Source organism: Coregonus lavaretus (genome assembly GCF_964263955.1).
Source record: "Coregonus lavaretus genome assembly, contig: HAP1_SCAFFOLD_5192, whole genome shotgun sequence".
NCBI classification, from domain to species: domain Eukaryota; kingdom Metazoa; phylum Chordata; class Actinopteri; order Salmoniformes; family Salmonidae; genus Coregonus; species Coregonus lavaretus.
In genome coordinates this window covers 2,501-25,000 of record NW_028157526.1, presented here as the reverse complement: position 1 = coordinate 25,000, position 22,500 = coordinate 2,501, and the positions used below count along the sequence as shown (strand labels likewise).

The 22,500-nt window shown below is 43.2% G+C and overlaps 1 long non-coding RNA gene across 1 annotated transcript in view; it reads left to right on the top strand.

The window, feature by feature from the left end:
* Positions 1 to 22,500, top strand: part of LOC311125317 — a 27,572-nt gene that overhangs the window by 4,976 nt on the left and 96 nt on the right. The window contains exons 2-3 of the long non-coding RNA XR_014612860.1: positions 16,099 to 16,170; positions 21,766 to 22,500. The exon at positions 21,766 to 22,500 is cut by the window's right edge and continues 96 nt beyond it. This is a non-coding gene — a long non-coding RNA (uncharacterized lncRNA). The remainder of the gene's footprint in view (positions 1 to 16,098; positions 16,171 to 21,765) is intronic.

Here is a 22,500-nt window from a genome sequence, read left to right as displayed (position 1 = left end):
TCACCAGCCTCTATATCACTATAGACTATCACCAGCCTCTATATCACTATAGACTATCACCAGCCCCTATATCACTATAGACTATCACCAGCCTCTATATCACTATAGACTATCACCAGCCTCTATATCACTATAGACTATCACCAGCCTCTACATCACTATAGACTATCACCAGCCTCTATATCACTATATGCTATCACCAGCCTCTATATCACTATAGACTATCACCAGCCCCTATATCACTATAGACTATCACCAGCTCCTATATCACTATAGACTATCACCAGCCCCTATATCACTATAGACTATCACCAGCCTCTATATCACTATAGACTATCACCAGCCTCTATATCACTATAGACTATCACCAGCCTCTATATCCCTATAGACTATCACCAGCCTCTATATCACTATAGATTATCACCAGCCTCTATATCACTATATGCTATCACCAGCCTCTATATCACTATAGACTATCACCAGCCTCTATATCACTATAGACTATCACCAGCCTCTATATCACTATAGACTATCACCAGCCTCTATATCACTATAGACTATCACCAGCCTCTATATCACTATAGACAATCACCAGCCTCTATATCCCTATAGACTATCACCAGCCCCTATATCACTATAGACTATCACCAGCCCCTATATCACTATAGACTATCACCAGCCTCTATATCACTATAGACTATCACCAGCCTCTATATCACTATAGACTATCACCAGACCCTATATCACTATAGACTATCACCAGCCTCTATATCACTATAGACTATCACCAGCCTCTATATCACTATAGACTATCACCAGCCTCTATATCACTATAGACTATCACCAGACCCTATATCACTATAGACTATCACCAGCCTCTATATCACTATAGACTATCACCAGACACTATATCACTATAGACTATCACCAGCCTCTACATCACTATAGACTATCACCAGCCTCTATATCACTATAGACTATCACCAGACCCTATATCACTATAGACTATCACCAGCCTCTATATCACTATAGACTATCACCAGCCACTACATCACTATAGACTATCACCAGCCCCTATATCACTATATGCTATCACCAGCCTCTATATCACTATAGACTATCACCAGCCCCTATATCACTATAGACTATCACCAGCTCCTATATCACTATAGACTATCACCAGCCCCTATATCACTATAGACTATCACCAGCCTCTATATCACTATAGACTATCACCAGCCTCTATATCACTATAGACTATCACCAGCCTCTATATCACTATAGACTATCACCAGCCACTACATCACTATAGACTATCACCAGCCCCTATATCACTATATGCTATCACCAGCCTCTATATCACTATAGACTATCACCAGCCCCTATATCACTATAGACTATCACCAGCTCCTATATCACTATAGACTATCACCAGCCCCTATATCACTATAGACTATCACCAGCCTCTATATCACTATAGACTATCACCAGCCTCTATATCACTATAGACTATCACCAGCCTCTATATCACTATAGACTATCACCAGCCTCTATATCACTATAGACTATCACCAGCCCCTATATCACTATAGACTATCACCACCCTCTATATCACTATAGACTATCACCAGCCTCTATATCACTATAGACTATCACCAGACCCTATATCACTATAGACTATCACCAGCCACTACATCACTATAGACTATCACCAGCCCCTATATCACTATATGCTATCACATGCCTCTATATCACTATAGACTATCACCAGCCCCTATATCACTATAGACTATCAGCAGCCTCTATATCACTATAGACTATCACCAGCCACTACATCACTATAGACTATCACCAGCCTCTATATCACTATAGACTATCACCAGCCTCTATATCACTATAGACTATCACCAGCCTCTATATCACTATATGCTATCACATGCCTCTATATCACTATAGACTATCACCAGCCCCTATATCACTATAGACTATCACCAGCCTCTATATCACTATAGACTATCACCAGCCACTACATCACTATAGACTATCACCAGCCCCTATATCACTATATGCTATCACCAGCCTCTATATCACTATAGACTATCACCAGCACCTACATCACTATAGACTATCACCAGCTCCTATATCACTATAGACTATCACCAGCTCCTATATCACTATAGACTATCACCAGCTCCTATATCACTATAGACTATCACCAGCCCCTATATCACTATAGACTATCACCAGCTCCTATATCACTATAGACTATCACCAGCCCCTATATCACTATAGACTATCACCAGCCTCTATATCACTATAGACTATCACCAGCCTCTATATCACTATAGACTATCACCAGCTCCTATATCACTATAGACTATCACCAGCCTCTATATCACTATAGACTATCACCAGCCTCTATATCACTATAGACTATCACCATCCTCTATATCACTATAGACTATCACCAGCCCTACATCACTATAAACTATCACCAGCCTCTATATCACTATAGACTATCACCAGCCCTACATCACTATAGACTATCACCAGCCTCTATATCACTATAGACTATCACCAGCCCCAACGCAGACGTAGTCTTCTCTCTTCTCTGTCACCTGATTGTCTTGATTAGCATAGCAGTTAGGAGGGTTTGAAAATACAAGGCTCTGACCCACTGGCTTCATTCTCAGGACCCAGAATAGACCACATAGCAGGTATCTTTATTCTCAGGACCCAGTATAGACCACATAGCAGGTATCTTTATTCTCAGGACCCAGAATAGACCACATAACAGGTATCTTTATTCTCAGGACCCAGTATAGACCACACAGCAGGTATCTTTATTCTCAGGACCCAGAATAGACAACATAGCAGGTATCTTTATTCTCTGGACCCAGTATAGACCACATAGCAGGTATCTTTATTCTCAGGACCCAGAATAGACCACATAGCAGGTATCTTTATTCTCAGGACCCAGTATAGACCACATAACAGGTATCTTTATTCTCAGGACCCAGAATAGACCACATAGCAGGTATCTTTATTCTCAGGACCCAGAATAGACCACATAGCAGGTATCTTTATTCTCATGACCCAGTATAGACCACATAGCAGGTATCTTTATTCTCAGGACCCAGAATAGACCACATAGCAGGTATCTTTATTCTCAGGACCCAGAATAGACCACATAGCAGGTATCTTTATTCTCAGGACCCAGAATAGACCACATAGCAGGTATCTTTATTCTCAGGACCCAGAATAGACCACATAACAGGTATCTTTATTCTCAGGACCCAGTATAGACCACATAGCAGGTATCTTTATTCTCAGGACCCAGAATAGACCACATAGCAGGTATCTTTATTCTCAGGACCCAGAAAAGACCACATAGCAGGTATCTTTATTCTCAGGACCCAGAATAGACCACATAGCAGGTATCTTTATTCTCAGGACCCAGAATAGACCACATAGCAGGTATCTTTATTCTCAGGACCCAGAATAGACCACATAACAGGTATCTTTATTCTCAGGACCCAGTATAGACCACATAGCAGGTATCTTTATTCTCAGGACCCAGAATAGACCACATAGCAGGTATCTTTATTCTCAGGACCCAGAAAAGACCACATAGCAGGTATCTTTATTCTCAGGACCCAGTATAGACCACATAGCAGGTATCTGTATTCTCAGGACCCAGTATAGACCACACAGCAGGTATCTTTATTCTCAGGACCCAGAATAGACCACATAGCAGGTATCTTTATTCTCAGGACCCAGAAAAGACCACATAGCAGGTATCTTTATTCTCAGGACCCAGAATAGACCACATAGCGGGTATCTTTATTCTCAGGACCCAGTATAGACCACATAGCAGGTATCTTTATTCTCAGGGCCCAGTATAGACCACATAGCAGGTATCTTTATTCTCAGGACCCAGTATAGACCACATAGCAGGTATCTTTATTCTCAGGACCCAGTATAGACCACATAGCAGGTATCTTTATTCTCAGGACCCAGTATAGACCACATAGCAGGTATCTTTATTCTCAGGACCCAGAATAGACCACATAGCAGGTATCTTTATTCTCTGGACCCAGTATAGACCACATAGCAGGTATCTTTATTCTCAGGACCCAGAATAGACCACATAGCAGGTATCTTTATTCTCAGGACCCAGTATAGACCACATAACAGGTATCTTTATTCTCAGGACCCAGAATAGACCACATAGCAGGTATCTTTATTCTCAGGACCCAGAATAGACCACATAGCAGGTATCTTTATTCTCATGACCCAGTATAGACCACATAGCAGGTATCTTTATTCTCAGGACCCAGAATAGACCACATAGCAGGTATCTTTATTCTCAGGACCCAGAATAGACCACATAGCAGGTATCTTTATTCTCAGGACCCAGAATAGACCACATAGCAGGTATCTTTATTCTCAGGACCCAGAATAGACCACATAACAGGTATCTTTATTCTCAGGACCCAGTATAGACCACATAGCAGGTATCTTTATTCTCAGGACCCAGAATAGACCACATAGCAGGTATCTTTATTCTCAGGACCCAGAAAAGACCACATAGCAGGTATCTTTATTCTCAGGACCCAGAATAGACCACATAGCAGGTATCTTTATTCTCAGGACCCAGAATAGACCACATAGCAGGTATCTTTATTCTCAGGACCCAGAATAGACCACATAACAGGTATCTTTATTCTCAGGACCCAGTATAGACCACATAGCAGGTATCTTTATTCTCAGGACCCAGAATAGACCACATAGCAGGTATCTTTATTCTCAGGACCCAGAAAAGACCACATAGCAGGTATCTTTATTCTCAGGACCCAGTATAGACCACATAGCAGGTATCTTTATTCTCAGGACCCAGTATAGACCACACAGCAGGTATCTTTATTCTCAGGACCCAGAATAGACCACATAGCAGGTATCTTTATTCTCAGGACCCAGAAAAGACCACATAGCAGGTATCTTTATTCTCAGGACCCAGAATAGACCACATAGCGGGTATCTTTATTCTCAGGACCCAGTATAGACCACATAGCAGGTATCTTTATTCTCAGGGCCCAGTATAGACCACATAGCAGGTATCTTTATTCTCAGGACCCAGTATAGACCACATAGCAGGTATCTTTATTCTCAGGACCCAGTATAGACCACATAGCAGGTATCTTTATTCTCAGGACCCAGTATAGACCACATAGCAGGTATCTTTATTCTCAGGACCCAGTATAGACCACATAGCAGGTATCTTTATTCTCAGGACCCAGAATAGACCACATAGCAGGTATCTTTATTCTCAGGACCCAGTATAGACCACATAGCAGGTATCTTTATTCTCAGGACCCAGAATAGACCACATAGCAGGTATCTTTATTCTCAGGACCCAGTATAGACCACATAGCAGGTATCTTTATTCTCAGGACCCAGTATAGACCACATAGCAGGTATCTTTATTCTCAGGACCCAGAATAGACCACATAGCAGTTATCTTTATTCTCAGGACCCAGTATAGACCACATAGCAGGTATCTTTATTCTCAGGACCCAGTATAGACCACATAGCAGGTATCTTTATTCTCAGGACCCAGTATAGACCACATAGCAGGTATCTTTATTCTCAGGACCCAGTATAGACCACATAGCAGGTATCTTTATTCTCAGGACCCAGAATAGACCACATAGCAGGTATCTTTATTCTCAGGACCCAGTATAGACCACACAACAGGTATCTTTATTCTCAGGACCCAGTATAGACCACATAGCAGGTATCTTTATTCTCAGGACCCAGTATAGACCACATAGCAGGTATCTTTATTCTCAGGACCCAGTATAGACCACATAGCAGGTATCTTTATTCTCAGGACCCAGTATAGACCACATAGCAGGTATCTTTATTCTCAGGACCCAGTATAGACCACATAGCGGGTATCTTTATTCTCAGGACCCAGAATAGACCACATAACAGGTATCTTTATTCTCAGGACCCAGTATAGACCACATAGCAGGTATCTTTATTCTCAGGACCCAGTATAGACCACATAGCAGGTAGCGGGAGTAGGGTTGCAAAGGTAGGGTGTATTACTGGAAACTTTTGAAGTTTACCAGTAAACTACCAGAATTGATGTATCTTTCAAGGATTTTATGTAATCTATCACAAGACATCTAGTGGCCCTTTTGGATACCTCAGGTGTCTGTAATTATCTCTGGTCCTCTGGGTGGCCTTATCACAAAATCATTAAATATGACAAAGCTATAAAACATTATCCTAAATGTAAACCATCAACTAAGTGAATACCGTTGGTGTTTCAGCATGAAATATCCTTTATATTGTTTTATTACACACGTATTTATTTTACTATCTCAGTATGTACTTGTTGTAAATGTTTTGGCCGACAAACTGGTGACAGCTGTGAAACAAGTCAATAGTAGGTAGAGTTGTTGCAGAGATCATTGAGAATAATCTCATTGTTGGTTAGATTATTTTTTTCTCTTGACCATATGGTTTATTATTAGCTATGGCGCCGTACTGTTGGCTGCCGTCTTGCAAGCGCCGACCCAACTTTGCTATTTTTGTGATTTTTTTTCTCGCGTTTAGCCTTTACTTTTTTCTGAACGAAAAGAAAACTTTTCAACATCAGATCAGGAGTTACTAAAACCTCAATTCCGGATTCAACTCGACTCATCTGCCCCGGGCTCATTGTGTTATTCCGACCCAATTTTTGGGCTATCCAAGAGGAAACGCCAGCGGAAAAAGGAGGTAGGATATGGGGGAGGCACCTCTTCCCCTCCATTCTATTGACCAATGTACAGTCTCTTGATAATAAGGATTTGCTATCAATGGGAGTCTCGTAACTGCAACGGCAGGTGTACATTTTATTTCCAGATATCAAAGATGTCGGAAATCAAACCCATGCTTCTCTGTCACAATAGGCTAATGAAATATTTACAGAAAAAAAACACCAATAAAACACCAACAACGAGTCAGTTCTGAACCAAAGAGTAAATCATTAATGTTAAGGATGTTTTCTGGGACTGCTTCCGAAGGTATTCATACCCCTTGACTTATTCCATATTTTGTTGTTACAGCCTGAATTCAAAATTGATTAAATTGTTTTTTTTTGCCTGTATTTGACTCCATTCATTGTTCCCTCTATCCTTACCAGTCTCCCAGTCCCTGCCGCTGAAAAGCATCCCCATAGCATGATGTTGCCACCACCATGCTTCACGGTAGGGATGGCGTTAGACAGGTGATGAACTATGCCTGGTTTTCTTCAGACATAACGCTTTGCATTCAGGCCAAATAGTTAAATTTTTTGTCTTATCAGACCACATAATCTTTTGTCTTTCAGGTGTCTTTTTTTGCAAACTCCAGGCTGTGCCTTTTTCTCAGGAGTGGCATCCGTCTGGTCACTCTCCCATAAATCCCAGATTACTGAAGTGCTGTAGAGACTGTTGTCCTTCTGGCAGGTTCTCTCATCTCAGCCAAGGAACTCTGTAGTTCTGTCAGAGTGGTCATTGGTCCTTCTTGCCGGTTGCTCAGTTTGGTCGTACGGCCAGCTCTAGGAAGAGTCTGCGAAGTTCCATTTTTTTACGATTTCCCAATGATGGAGACCACTGGGCTCTTGGAAACTTTCAACACCCTAGACATAGTTTTATACCCTTCCCCAGATATATGCCTCATCACAATTCTATCTCGGAGATTTACGGACAGTTCCTTGGACTTCATGGTATAGTTTCTGCTCTGACATGACCTGTCAACTGGACCTCATGTAGACAGGTGTGTGCCTTTCCAAATCATGTCCAAACAATTGAATTGACCACAGGTGGACTCCAATCAAGTTGTAGTGACGTCTCAAGGATGATCAAAGGAAATTGGTTGCACCTGAGCTCAATTTGGAGTGTCACAGCAAAGGGGTTTAAATACTTATGTAAAAGAGATATTTCTGTATTTCATTTTCAATACATTTTCAATAATGTCTAAAAACATGTTTTCACTTTGTCATTATGGGGTATTGTGTGTAGATGGGTGAGAGAAAAAAAAAAAAATAATCCAGAGAGAATAGTTTTAATCCATTTTGACACAACAAGATGTGGAATATGTCAAGGGGTATGAATACTTTCTGAAGGCACTATTCCACCTCAGGACAACAACAACACCAAGCTGGTGTTAACGAGCTGTACAAGGCTATAAACAAGCAGAAAACAATGTGCCCAGAGGCTACTCTCGTTGTTGCTGGTGATTTTAATTCCATGTCATTAAGACACTTAATCAACACGTTAAAGTCTTAGACCACTGTTACCCGCAAGCAAGCATACAAGGCCCTCCCTCGTCCCCCCTTTCGGCAAATTAGATCTTGACTTTATACTCCTGCTTCCTGTCTACAAGTAGAAGCTCAAACAGGAAGTGTCCGTGACGTGCTCCATTGAGAAATGGTCACCCGAATCAGAGGCTATGCTACAGGACTGCTTTTGCTAGCTCTGACTGGCATATGTTCCAGGACTCCGCCGATAGCATCGACGAGCTAACCACCTCTGTCACCGGCTTCATAAAGAAATGCATCGCTAACGTTTTCCCCACAAATGAAGGTTTGCTGCTTTTCCCCAATCAAAAGCCCTGGATTAACACTGAGGAGTTACACCAGGGCTGCGCTAAGCTAAAGGACGGAGCTACCACATACAGGGTTATCGCAGCCAACCCCGAGGCTACGTCTGAGGACACGAACGTGTACAAGAAGTCCCGCTACGACCTCCGCAGAGTCATCAAACAGGCAAAAGGACAATATAGGAACAAGGTGGAATCCTATTACACAGGCTGTGACGCTCGCCGCAGGTGGCAGGGGCTACAGTCCATTACGGATTACAAAGGAAGACCCAGCCGTGATCTACCCAACGATGCCTCTCTACCAAACGAACTCAATGCATTTTATGTACACTTTGACACAAACAACACGAACCATGCACGAGGCCCTCTGCTGACCCGGGGGAACTGGGTCTCCGAGGCCGACGTGAGTAAGTTTTTTAATCAGGTCAACACTCATAAGCCGCAGGGCCGGACAATATTCTAGGGCGCGTTCTCAGAGCATGCGCAGAACAGCTGACAGGCACATTCACAGTCATTTTCAACCTCTCCTTGTCCCAGTTTGTAATCCCCACGTCTCAAGGTAACCACCATCATCCCTGTTCCCAAGAACTCTTAAGGCTACTCTGCACAATGACTAGCGCACCGTAGCACACACATCTGTAATCATGAAGTGCTTTGAAAGGCTGGTTATGGCAAACAGAAACTCCATCATCCCAGAAACCCTAGACCCACTCCAATTTGAATACCACCCAAACAGATCCATAGACGATGCAATCTCAATTGCACTCCACACTGCCCTCACCCACCTAGACAAGAGGAATACATATGTGAGAATGCTATTCATTGACTACAGCTCAGTATTCAACACCATAGTCCCCTTGAAGCTCGTCACCAAGCTTTGGACCCTGGGACTGAATACCTCCCTCTGCTGGATCCTGGACTTCCTAGGAGGGCCAACCCCAAGTGGTAGGCAACATCACCTCCGCCACGCTGACCCTCAACACGGGGGCCCCTCAGGGGTGTGTGCTTAGTCCCTTCCTGTACTCCCTGTTCACCCACGATTGCCTGATCATGCACGACTCCCAACACCATCAAGTTTTGCTGACGACACGATGGTGGTAGATCACGATAAATCAGCCTACAGGGAGGAGGTCAGTGACCTGGCATTGTGGTGCCAGGACAACAACCTCTCCCTCAACGTCAGTAAGACCAAGGAGCTGATTGTGGACTCCATCTTCATCGACGGGGCTCCAGTGGAGCGGGTCGAGAGATCCAAATCACTAAGGACATAAATGGTCCACACACACACGCAAACAGTTGCGAAGGCATGACAGCGCCTCTTCCCCCTCAGAAGGTTGAAAAGATTTGGCATGGGCCCTCAAATCCTCAAAAAGTACAGCTGCACCATCGAGAGCATCTTGACTGGCTGCGTTACTGCTTGGTATGGAAACAGCACCGCCCTCGATCGCACGGCGCTACAGAGGGTGGTGTGGACAGCCCGGGTCATCACTGGGGCCGAGCTCCCTGCCGAGGCCGGGTCATCACTGGGGCCGAGCTCCCTGCCGTCCAGGACCTCCACAGTATAGCAGACGGTGTGAAAGGAAGGGACTGATTTTTTTTTAAACTCCAGCCACCCAAGCCATAGACTGTTCTCTCTGCTCTCGCACGGCAAGTGGTACCGGAGCAACAAGTCTGATACCAACAGGCCCATGAACAGCTTCTATCCCCATGCCATAAGACTGCCAAATAGCTAACAAAATGGCTACACGGATTATATGCATGGACCCTTCTCTTTTATTAGTATTTTTACACTGTCTCTATGCACACACACACACACACACACACACACACACACACACACACACACACACACACACACACACACACACACATACACACACACACATGTTGCACGCTTATGCCTGCATGCTGACACTGAAACACGCCTCACACACACAGACCGTTGTTGTGATTGAGACACACCTATTGAATCTGTGTTTTTGCTCACACACACGTAACATGCACACACATTCATACTGACTCTATACACACTCCCATACAATCATCATATACGCTGCTGCTACCCTGTTGATCATTATCCTGATGCCTAGTCACCGGACCCCTACACATATCTACCCCTACCACTCCAGTATCCCTGCACATTGTTAATATGGTATTGGTTCTGACCCTGGAACTGACCCTGTATATAGCTACTGACCCTGGAACTGACCCTGTATATAGCTACTGACCCTGGAACTGTCCCTGTATATAGCTACTGACCCTGGAACTGTCCCTGTATATAGCTACTGACCCTGGAACTGACCCTGTATATAGCTACTGACCCTGGAACTGTATATAGCTACTGACCCTGGAACTGTATATAGCTACTGACCCTGGAACTGTCCCTGTATATAGCTACTGACCCTGGAACTGTCCCTGTATATAGCTACTGACCCTGGAACTGTCCCTGTATATAGCTACTGACCCTGTATATAGCTACTGACCCTGTATATAGCTACTGACCCTGGAACTGACCCTGTATATAGCTACTGACCCTGGAACTGTCCCTGTATATAGCTACTGACCCTGGAACTGTCCCTGTATATAGCTACTGACCCTGGAACTGTCCCTGTATATAGCTACTGACCCTGGAACTGACCCTGTATATAGCTACTGACCCTGGAACTGTATATAGCTACTGACCCTGGTACTGACCCTGTATATAGCTACTGACCCTGGAACTGTCCCTGTATATAGCTACTGACCCTGTATATAGCTACTGACCCTGGAACTGACCCTGGAACTGTCCCTGTATATAGCTACTGACCCTGTATATAGCTACTGACCCTGTATATAGCTACTGACCCTGGAACTGTCCCTGTATATAGCTACTGACCCTGGAACTGTCCCTGTATATAGCTACTGACCCTGGAACTGACCCTGTATATAGCTACTGACCCTGGAACTGTCCCTGTATATAGCTACTGACCCTGGAACTGTCCCTGTATATAGCTACTGACCCTGTATATAGCTACTGACCCTGGAACTGTCCCTGTATATAGCTACTGACCCTGGAACTGTCCCTGTATATAGCTACTGACCCTGGAACTGTCCCTGTATATAGCTACTGACCCTGGAACTGTATATAGCTACTGACCCTGGAACTGTCCCTGTATATAGCTACTGACCCTGGAACTGTCCCTGTATATAGCTACTGACCCTGTATATAGCTACTGACCCTGGAACTGACCCTGCATATAGCTACTGACCCTGGAACTGTCCCTGTATATAGCTACTGACCCTGGAACTGTGTATAGCTACTGACCCTGGAACTGACCCTGTATATAGCTACTGACCCTGGAACTGTCCCTGTATATAGCTACTGACCCTGGAACTGTCCCTGTATATAGCTACTGACCCTGTATATAGCTACTGACCCTGGAACTGTCCCTGTATATAGCTACTGACCCTGTATATAGCTACTGACCCTGGAACTGTCCCTGTATATAGCTACTGACCCTGAAACTGACCCTGTATATAGCTACTGACCCTGGAACTGACCCTGTATATAGCTACTGACCCTGGAACTGTCCCTGTATATAGCTACTGACCCTGTATATAGCTACTGACCCTGTATATAGCTACTGACCCTGGAACTGTCCCTGTATATAGCTACTGACCCTGGAACTGTCCCTGTATATAGCTACTGACCCTGGAACTGACCCTGTATATAGCTACTGACCCTGGAACTGTCCCTGTATATAGCTACTGACCCTGGAACTGTCCCTGTATATAGCTACTGACCCTGGAACTGTATATAGCTACTGACCCTGGAACTGTCCCTGTATATAGCTACTGACCCTGGAACTGTATATAGCTACTGACCCTGTATATAGCTACTGACCCTGGAACTGACCCTGTATATAGCTACTGACCCTGGAACTGTATATAGCTACTGACCCTGGAACTGTCCCTGTATATAGCTACTGACCCTGGAACTGTATATAGCTACTGACCCTGTATATAGCTACTGACCCTGGAACTGTCCCTGTATATAGCTACTGACCCTGGAACTGTCCCTGTATATAGCTACTGACCCTGGAACTGTCCCTGTATATAGCTACTGACCCTGGAACTGTGTATAGCTACTGACCCTGGAACTGTCCCTGTATATAGCTACTGACCCTGGAACTGACCCTGTATATAGCTACTGACCCTGGAACTGTCCCTGTATATAGCTACTGACCCTGGAACTGTCCCTGTATATAGCTACTGACCCTGGAACTGACCCTGTATATAGCTACTGACCCTGGAACTGACCCTGTATATAGCTACTGACCCTGGAACTGTATATAGCTACTGTCCCTGTATATAGCTACTGACCCTGGAACTGACCCTGTATATAGCTACTGACCCTGGAACTGTCCCTGTATATAGCTACTGACCCTGGAACTGTCCCTGTATATAGCTACTGACCCTGGAACTGACCCTGTATATAGCTACTGACCCTGGAACTGTATATAGCTACTGACCCTGGAACTGTCCCTGTATATAGCTACTGACCCTGGAACTGTCCCTGTATATAGCTACTGACCCTGGAACTGTATATAGCTACTGACCCTGGAACTGTCCCTGTATATAGCTACTGACCCTGGAACTGTCCCTGTATATAGCTACTGACCCTGGAACTGTCCCTGTATATAGCTACTGACCCTGGAACTGTCCCTGTATATAGCTACTGACCCTGTATATAGCTACTGACCCTGTATATAGCTACTGACCCTGGAACTGTCCCTGTATATAGCTACTGACCCTGGAACTGTCCCTGTATATAGCTACTGACCCTGTATATAGCTACTGACCCTGTATATAGCTACTGACCCTGGAACTGTCCCTGTATATAGCTACTGACCCTGGAACTGTCCCTGTATATAGCTACTGACCCTGGAACTGTCCCTGTATATAGCTACTGACCCTGGAACTGTCCCTGTATATAGCTACTGACCCTGTATATAGCTACTGACCCTGGAACTGTCCCTGTATATAGCTACTGACCCTGGAACTGTCCCTGTATATAGCTTACTTAATTTCTCATGTTCTTCTTATTTCTATTGCTGGTGTTTTAGTTGTATATAACTACTGATCGATTACTACATAGTTGGGAAAGAGAAAGCTAGAAACACATTTCACTGTACCTTGAAAATAAAACTTGAAACTTGAAACTCTATCTACTAGAAACTCAGGGACAATATGGACACAGATATATATATAACAACAAATTCTACTATATATTAATACATTTCTTTAAAGTTATTCAAAGTTATGATATCTTATGATAGATGTTCTGTTAATGACCTTTGCAACCCTAAGCAGGAGTCATTACCTTTCCTCTGGGTACACTTCTTAGTTTAGGATACTGGGGGTTAGTTAGTCATTACCTTTCCTCCTTCTTAGTTTAGGATACTGGGGGTTAGCCCCTATGCTACTATGCAGTGCCTTGCAAAAGTATTCATCCCCCATTGGCGTTTTTCCTATTTTGTTGCATTACAACCTGTAATTTAAATTGATTTTTATTTGGATTTCATGTAATGGACATACACAAAATAGTCCAAATTGGTGAAGTGAAATGAAAAAAATAACTTGTTTCAAAAAATATATAACGGAAAAGTGGTGCGTGCATATGTATTCACCCCCTTTGCTATGAAGCCCCTAAATAAGATCTGGTGCAACCGATTACCTTCAGAAGTCACATAATTAGTTAGATAAAGTCCACCTGTGTGCAATCTAAGTGTCACATGATCTCAGTATATATAAACCTGAAAGGCCCCAGAGTCTGCAACACCACTAAGCAAGGGGCACCACCAAGCAAGCGGCACCATGAAGACCAAGGAGCTTTTCAAACAGGTCAGGGACAAAGTTGTGGAGAAGTACAGATCAGGGTTGGGTTATAAAAAAATATCAGAAACTTTGAACATCCCACGGAGCACCATTAAATCCATTATTAAAAATGGAAAGAATATGGCACCACAACAAACCTGCCAAGAGAGGGCCGCCCACCAAAACTCACGGACCAGGCAAGGAGGGCATTAATCAGAGAGGCAACAAAGAGACCAAAGATAACTCTGAAGGAGCTGCAAAGCTCCACAGCAGAGATTGGAGTATCTGTCCATAGGACCACTTTAAGCTGTACACTCCACAGAGCTGGGCTTTACGGAAGAGTGGCCAGAAAAAAGCCATTGCTTGAAGAAAAAAATAAGCAAACAGGCATGTGGGAGACTCCCCAAACATATGGAAGAAGGTACTCTGGTCAGATGAGACTAAAATTGAGCTTTTTGGCCATCAAGGAAAACGCTATGTCTGGCGCAAACCCAACACCTCTCATCACCCTGAGAACACCATCCCCACAGTGAAGCATGGTGGTGACAGCATCATGCTGTGGGGATGTTTTTCATCAGCAGGGACTGTGAAACTGGTCAGAATTGAAGGAATGATGGATGGCACTAAATACAGGGAAATTCTTGAGGGAAACCAGTTTCAGTCTTCCAGAGATTTGAGACTGGGATGGAGGTTCACCTTCCAGCAGGACAATGACCCTAAGCATACTGCTAAAGCAACACTCAAGTGGTTTAAGGGGAAACATTTAAATGTCTTGGAATGGCCTAGTCAAAGCCCAGACCTCAATCCAATTGAGAATCTGTGGTATGACTTAAAGATTGCTGTACACCAGCGGAACCCATCCAACTTGAAGGAGCTGGAGCAGTTTTGCCTTGGAGCAGTGGCTAGATGTGCCAAGCTTATAGAGACATACCCCATTGAGACTTGCAGCTGTAATTGCTGCAAAAGGTGGCTCTACAAAGTATTGACTTTGGGGGGGGGGGGGGTGAATAGTTATGCACGCTCAAGTTTTCTGTTTTTATGTCTTATTTCTTGTTTGTTTCACAATAAAACATATTTTGCATCTTCAAAGTGGTAGGCATGTTGTGTAAATCAAATTATACAAACCCCCACCAAATCATTTTATTTCCAGGTTGTAAGGCAACAAAATAGGAAAAATGCCAAGAGGGGGTGAATACTTTCGCAAGCCACTGTAGGTGTTTACACCAGACCTGCACTGTCTGTAAATCAAATTCCAATTCCAAATTGTCTTCATTGAAAAGCATGGAAGACAAGTGGATTTGGAATTTCAGTGTACTTCCTGAATTGGCTGAAATTGAAATGGAATTGACCCTAACCCTGGGCTGTGCATTATCCTCCCATTATCATCAAGTGTACAAAGTACTTACATTGTGTTTTCTGCCTACTGTACTGAACTATCTCTCCCTAACGGTTCACAAATACTTTTTCTTTCTTTTTTTTTTTTTTTTTTTTTTGTGGTGAAATAGGACATGTGTTAGTTTTGTTTTACAATTGTGTCTGTGTGTGTGTGTGTGTGTGTGTGTGTGTGTGTGTGTGTGTGTGTGTGTGTGTGTGTGTGTGTGTCCACAGCCTGAGGAGTATGGACAGGAGGCCATGGAAGGAGAGCCACAGGAGGGAGAGACATATGATCAGAACCAGCAGGTAGGAGGGATACACACACACACACACACTAGAGCTCTGCTAGGAGCAACATCTCCTATACACTTCCTGATGAACTCAGTCACCGTGTCCGTGTAAACGTCAATGTTATTCTCAGAGGCAACCCGGAACATATCCCAGTCCGCGTGATCAAAAACAATCTTGAAGCATGGATTCCGATTGGTCAGACCAGCGTTGAATAGACCTTAGCACAGGTACTTCCTGTTTGAGTTTCTGCCTATAGGATAGGGAGGAGCAAAATGGAGTCGTGATCTGATTTGCCGAAGGGAGGGCTGGGGAGGGCCTTGTAGGCATCCCGGAAGGGGGTGTAACAGTGGTCGAGTGTTTTTCCAGAGCGAGTACTACATTCAATGTGTTGATAGAACTTTGGTAGCGTTTTCCTCAGATTTGCTTTGATAAAATCCCCAGCTACAATAAATGCGGCCTCAGGATATGTGGTTTCCAGTTTGCATAAAGTCCAGTGTAGGTCCTTGAGGGTCGTCGTGGTGTCGGCTTGAGGGGGAATATACACGGCTGGGACTATAACCGAAGAGAATTATCTTGGGAGGTAATATGGTCGGCATTTGATTATGAGGTATTCTAGGTCAGGTGAACAAAAGGACTTGAGTTTTTGTACATTATCACAGTCACACCATGAGTAGTTAATCATGAAACATATACCACCGCCTTTCTTCTTCCCAGAGAGTTCTTTAGTCCTGTCTGTACTAAGAACCTAGCTGGCTGTATGGACGGGGACAGTATATCCCGAGAGAGCCATGATTCCGTGAAACAGAGTATGTTACAGTCCCTAATGTCTCTCTGGAAGGAGATCCTCTCCCTGAGCTCGTGTACTTTATTATCCAGAGACTGAACATTAGCGAGTAATATACTCTGAAGTGATGGATGGTGTGCGCGCCTCCTGAGTCGGACTGGAAGTCCACTCCGAATACCTCTTCTCCGCCGGCAGCATCTTGGAGCAGCCTCTGGGATAAGTTAAATTGCCCAGGGGGGTACGAACAAAAGATCCAATTCGGGAAAGTCGTATTTCTGGTCGTAATGCTGGTGATTTACTGCCGCTCCGATATCCAAAAGTTATTTCCGGCTTTACGTAATAACACAAAAAAAAACGTTCTGGGCTAATTCTTGCTCCTGTGTAGCTCAGTTGGTAGAGCATGGCGTTTGCAACGCCAGGGTTGTGGGTTCGATTCCCACGGGGGGGCCGGTATAAATTAAAATTAAATGAAAAAATGAAAGAAATAAAATGTATGCACTCAGGATAAGAGCGTCTGCTAAATGACTAAAATGTAAGAAATAACACACACAAAAAAACGAAATACTGCGAAGTTGCTTAGAAGCAGATCTGCCATGTCTGTCGCCACCATCTTGCTACATGTATCGAGTAATATGGAATTAACTACTTTTTCAAGTAACAAAGCCCAAACACTACACACACACACACACACACGCATTTACACAAACGTACACACACACACACACACACACTTACACAAAACACTAGGACTAGGTGAAATACTTGGAAGTATTTGAGGTGCACTTGGTTTATCTTAGGGCTTTGCACTGTTGGGACTATTCCATTTGGTTCTATTGCACCGGGGAAACTCAACAGTAGAACTCTGTACTGTGTGTGAGTTGGTGCTTTGTCTCTCTCTATAGCTTTAGACGTGAGAGAGATTTTTGACAAGTCAAATGCCAGATAAACAGGTGGGCATAACACCTCCAATCTGAGACAGATGGTTATTTTTGGGAAGGCAGCTCTCAAGGGCAAAAAAACACAGTACCGAATCGGTTAATCTGAAACCTGAGAATCAGCAGGGAACCAATGACGAATCAAAGAATCCCAGTGGAGTAATCTTAAATGAACGGTTCAGAACCAATTCAGTGGTTTATTAACTGAGATGTCCTTCTGCCCTACATAAATAATGTATCATACAAATCAATTATAGAAAAAAAATGCCTAGATTTAAGCTCTCTTCTGTTTCAACGCAAATGACTCCTGTAATATTAAATTGTATAACCTCATATCATGAAGAGGCAACACGTCTGTATTCCTCCCTATCCTTCCCCATCCATCTCTCTCTCTCTCTCTTTCTCCATCTCTCTCTCCATCTCTCTCTCTCTCTCTCTTTCCCTCCACCATCCCCCATCGTAAAAAGCAGCATGCGAGCTCTAGCTGAACGGGGTGTGGTGGTGGTGGTGATGTCACGAGTTGCAATGCATGATGGGTAGTATCAGAGGATTCCTTGCATTGCTGTGAACATGGAGTCTTTCTCTACAGCTGCTCTGTCTGACCCTCCACATTGTCATCATATGTGGATGTAATGTGTGTCCCATCAATAACCACACATTATTTTCCGTAGATAAATGACCTCAAGGAATCATTATATGAGTACAAGTGTCTGTTCACATGAAGATGTTAAGAGTTGGTTAGTGTACTAACCAGAGGATGCTACGATGGCTTCCTCTACTGTGTCCTGGGAGCTGCTGTTACATTTTATGTTAGCCAGTGCTACCCTCTGGTGGATAGAGTTGAGTATTGACACAGGAGTGAAGCTGATAATATTGTATCAAATTCGGAGGGGGGTGGGGGGAGCCCCCGACCAGGACTCGAACCTGGCTCCAGCGCACTGTCAAGAGATCTGAAGATCTTGGCGAGGTCGCTAGGTGTTGTGTTAAGGTCGCTAACGCTGTAATCGTTATACTGACAGGTCAAAAGAGAACATTGTGTCCTTATTGCCAGGTTGTCTTCATTTTAGACTTGATGTGATTTGTCTGGTTAGATCACTCTGGGTGAGAGCTTGTCTGATGAGAGATCCAACAATTCCACGTCTGTTCCTTCTATAATTATGCCTATGTGAACTCTGTGACATCACAGCTGTCTGCTGAGGGGAGGACGGCTCATAATAATGTCCGGAACGGAGCAAATGGAATGGCATCAAATACATGGAAACCATGGAAACCATGGAAACCATGGAAACCATGTGTTTGATATATTTTTTACCATTCCAGTTATTACTGTGAAGGTGTCACCAACCTCCTGTGGTGGGCGTCCGAAATGGCACCCTATGAAATGAATAGGACACAGTCACTGCCTCCCTCTCTCTGTCTCTCTCTCTCTGACTCTCTCTCTCTATTTAAATACTGCCCCTCTCTCTGTCTCTCTCTCTCTCTATTTAAATACTGTCCCTCTCTCTGTCTCTCTCTCTCTCTATTTAAATACTGTCTCTCTCTCTGTCTCTCTCTCTGTCTCTCTCTCTCTGACTCTCTCTCTGACTCTCTCTCTCTCTCTATTTAAATACTGTCCCTCTCTCTGACTCTATCAATTCAATTTCAATTCAATTTAAGGGCTTTATTGGCATGGGAAACGTGTGTTAACATTGCCAAAGCAAGTGAAGTAGATAGTAAACAAAAGTGAAATAAACAATAAATATTAACAGTAAACATTACACTCAGAAGTTCCAAAAGAATAAAGACATTTCAAATGTCATATTATGTATATATACAGTGTTGTAACAATGTGCAAATAGTTAAAGTACAAATGGGAAAATAAATGAACATAAATAGGGGTTGTATTTACAATGGTGTTTGTTCTTCACTGGTTGCCCTTTTCTTGTGGCAACAGGTCACAAATCTTGCAGCTGTGATGGCACACTGTGGTTTTTCACCCAGTAGATAAGGGAGTTTATCAAAATTGGATTTGTTTTCGAATTCTTTGTGGATCGCTGTAATCTGAGGGAAATATGTGTCTCTAATATGGTCATACATTTGGCAGGAGGTTAGGAAGTGCAGCTCAGTTTCCACCTCATTTTGTGGGCAGTGTGCACATAGCCTGTCTTCTCTTGAGAGCCAGGTCTGCCTACGGCGGCCTTTCTCAATAGCAAGGCTATGCTCACTGAGTCTGTACATAGTCAAAGCTTTCCTTAAGTTTGGGTCAGTCACAGTGGTCAAGTATTCTGCCACTGTGTACTCTCTGTTTAGGGCCAAATAGCATACTAGTTTGCTCTGTTTTTTTTGTTATCTCTGACTCTCTCTCTGACTCTCTCTCTCTCTATTTAAATACTGTCCCTCTCTCTGACTCTATCTCTGACTCTCTCTCTGACTCTCTCTCTCTCTATTTAAATACTGTCCCTCTCTCTGACTCTCTCTCTGACTCTCTCTCTGACTCTCTCTCTGTCTCTCTCTCTCTCTATTTAAATACTGTCTCTCTCTCTGTCTCTCTCTCTCTCTATTTAAATACTGTCCCTCTCTCTGACTCTATCTCTGACTCTCTCTCTGACTCTCTCTCTCTCTATTTAAATACTGTCCCTCTCTCTGACTCTATCTCTGACTCTCTCTCTGACTCTCTCTCTGACTCTTTCTCTCTCTATTTAAATACTGCCCCTCTCTCTGTCTCTCTCTCTCTCTATTTAAATACTGTCTCTCTCTCTGTCTCTCTCTCTGACTCTCTCTCTCTCTATTTAAATACTGTCCCTCTCTCTGACTCTCTCTCTCTCTATTTAAATACTGTCCCTCTCTCTGACTCTCTCTCTGACTCTCTCTCTGACTCTTTCTCTCTCTATTTAAATACTGTCCCTCTCTCTGACTCTCTCTCTGACTCTCTCTCTGACTCTCTCTCTGACTCTTTCTCTCTCTATTTAAATACTGTCCCTCTCTCTGACTCTCTCTCTGACTCTCTCTCTCTCTATTTAAATACTGTCCCTCTCTCTGACTCTCTCTCTCTATTTAAATACTGTCCCTCTCTCTGACTCTCTCTCTGACTCTCTCTCTCTATTTAAATACTGTCCCTCTCTCTGACTCTCTCTCTGACTCTCTCTCTGACTCTCTCTCTCTATTTAAATATTGTCCCTCTCTCTGACTCTCTCTCTGACTCTCTCTCTGTCTCTCTCTCTCTATTTAAATACTGCCCCTCTCTCTGACTCTCTCTCTCTCTATTTAAATACTGTCCCTCTCTATGACTCTCTCTCTGACTCTCTCTCTGACTCTCTCTCTCTCTCTCTATTTAAATAATGTCTCTCTCTCTGTCTCTCTCTCTCTATTTAAATACTGCCCCTCTCTCTGTCTCTCTCTCTCTATTTAAATACTGTCTCTCTCTGACTCTCTCTCTCTATTTAAATAATGTCTCTCTGAGCTCTCTGACTCTCTGAGCTCTCTCTCTCTCCTCTCTATTTAAATACTGTCTCTCTCTGACTCTCTCTCTATTTAAATACTCTCTCTCTCTCTCTCTCTCTCTCTCTCTATTTAAATACTGTCTCTCTCTATATATTTAAATACTGTCTCTCTCTCTATTTAAATACTGTCTCTCTCTCTCTATTTAAATACTGTCTCTCTCTCTGACTCTCTCTCTCTCTATTTAAATACTGTCTCTCTCTGAGCTCTCTCTCTCTCCTCTCTATTTAAATACTGTCTCTCTCTGACTCTCTCTATTTAAATACTCTCTCTCTCTCTCTCTATTTAAATACTGTCTCTCTCTATATATTTAAATACTGTCTCTCTCTCTATTTAAATACTGTCTCTCTCTATATATTTAAATACTGTCTCTCTCTCTGAGCTCTGTCTTTTTCTCTTCTCCCCAAGGAGCAGGGCCAGGACTACGAACCAGAAGCATAAAACCATCATTTCAAATCACCATCCAACCAGCAGCACTATACGATATTTATTACAATAAAAAGGACAAATGCTGAAACTACCACAATAATACAAATCTAATCCTGTTGCAAAAAAGTACAAAATCCACAAACATTCCACCTGAGAAAAATGTTCTTCCTTCTTTTTAAAGACAAATCTTGTATGATAATCGATGCTATATTATAAATGTCATGTTACTTCTGTAATGTGGTGGGTCGTGCAGTTGTTTCTTGAGGTGTAGAAGTCTTGAGTCTTGTTTCCTTGATTCCCTCCCAATGGAACGAGACTCCGGACCAGGCCTGGCTTGTGACCATAGAAATACAATCCATAGAACAGGCCTCCCCATTCAAGACTGAACTCTATTTCTATGTGTGTGAGTCTTTGTACTCTTTGTGTGTTTCTGTATTTATAAATGTGCGATAATAATAGATGTGTTATTCGCGTCTTCCAACAACGGCGTTGGGAGCGGAAGAAAATAATAAATCCGGTTGCAAACCGATATGACTACTACCAATAATATTCCATAAGTATGTACAATGCCTGTTTGTGGGTTCTCTTTTGAATTTACTTTTGGAGCAAGTTATTTATTTCATGTTTTTCAAGTAAGAGTTTTATACATTGTATCTTTATAGTTGCTTGTGAAATCATTCCGGTGGAACTATCTGTTTAGAAATGGATAAACTACATGTT